Source organism: Erinaceus europaeus, chromosome 4, assembly GCF_950295315.1.
Source record: "Erinaceus europaeus chromosome 4, mEriEur2.1, whole genome shotgun sequence".
In the NCBI taxonomy this organism is placed as follows: Eukaryota; Metazoa; Chordata; class Mammalia; order Eulipotyphla; family Erinaceidae; genus Erinaceus; species Erinaceus europaeus.
Window position 1 is genome coordinate 35,817,941 of NC_080165.1, and position 1,461 is coordinate 35,819,401.

General features: G+C 36.8%; 1 non-coding gene across 1 annotated transcript; it reads right to left on the bottom strand.

Annotated features, from left to right (window-relative positions):
• Window positions 1-1,040: 1,040 nt before the first annotated feature.
• Window positions 1,041-1,113, bottom strand: TRNAM-CAU (transfer RNA methionine (anticodon CAU)). The gene has a single exon. It is a non-coding gene; the product is annotated as a tRNA-Met (tRNA).
• Window positions 1,114-1,461: the final 348 nt, after the last annotated feature.

Genomic DNA, 1,461 nt, shown 5'->3' on the forward strand with positions numbered 1-1,461 from the left:
TATTGTTATGTTTATCTGTATTCTTATTTACTGAACACATGCTTAGGAGCAATTATTTAGCTCTTGCAACTCTGAGATATTATTTTTTTAATTGGGGGGATTAATGGTTTATAGTAAATTCAGTTGTTGGCACATGTGTAAAATTTCTCAGTTTTTGTATGAATTTTGAGAACTGTGGTGGTTATCTTCAGGAGGCAGGAGGGAGGGGGTAACAGAACTCTGGTGGTGGGTGTGGTGTGGAGCCTTACAATCTTGTAACCTTCTAATCTTGTAACAAACTATTAATAATAAATTAAAAATTATTAAAGATAATTTCTCAGTTTTCTTCTAAACATTCTCACCCCCAGTCTAGGGCCTCCTCCATCATCATGCATCAGGGCCTGAAAACCCTCTCTCTGCCCAGAATCTTTTACTTTGGTGAAATAATCCAATCTCAGTCCAAGTTTTTGTTTTATGCTTCCCTTTCAGCTCTTATTTATCAACTTCTGTCTATGAGTGGGTTCATCCCATATTCATCCTTCTCTTTCTGGCTTGTCCTACGTAACATGATCCCTTCAAGCTTCATAAAAACATGATGCTTCATGAAATTGAGTACCATCCTTGCACAAGGGTTTCCAATTTTAGTGTATGTGCTGCTGAAACAAGTACCTGAGATATTATTTTAAATTTTCAGGTAAAACTCCAAAAAAAAAAAAAAGTTGTGGTTTAAATTGTGTGCGTTTCTCCAAAATATGTGTTAAATCTTGATTCTTAGTTCTTGTGAATGTTATCTTGTTTAGAAATAGAACTTTTGCAATTGTAATCAAGTTATAATGAGGATATATTGGCTTGAGGCAGATTCAGACTTGAGCAGTGTCTTCAGAACTGTCTAGAGCAGCAAAAAGAATCATTATAGATTAATGAAGTTAATGTATCTGTAGTCAACATATTGAGACAACTGCTGCTACTAGAGGGGGAAAAAATGTGAAGTTCTTCAACAATGATAGCTGTATTTATGAGTGCATCCGATATTTAACTTTCTTTCCCCACAAAAGTTCTTATGCCCTCTCTGAGGCTCGAACTCAGGACCTTCAGATTATGAGACTGACGCGCTGCCTACTGCGCTAAGAGGGCGATAGCACTCAGCTTTGTCCATAGAATAACTGACTCTAACATTTTCAAGTTTATGTAGATTTCCTAAAAAGTCACTTTTTAAGTAGTGTACAAAGAGTGTCCCATATTATGTTTACTACTGCTCCACATGTGTTACAGTAATCGATCGAAGTGACTTCTAGACTTTTATCTTTGACTAAACTAACTTGCAAGAGTCAATTTTCCCACTAAACCTTAAAAACCGTTTACTGCTGGTGACGACGTTAGACTGCATTAAAACCCAAACTGCCTCATATCGGTGTGTGTGTAAAACTCACCGCACTCACCACGAATTTCACCGAATGGAACCGATTACCAATTTCCTCCTTT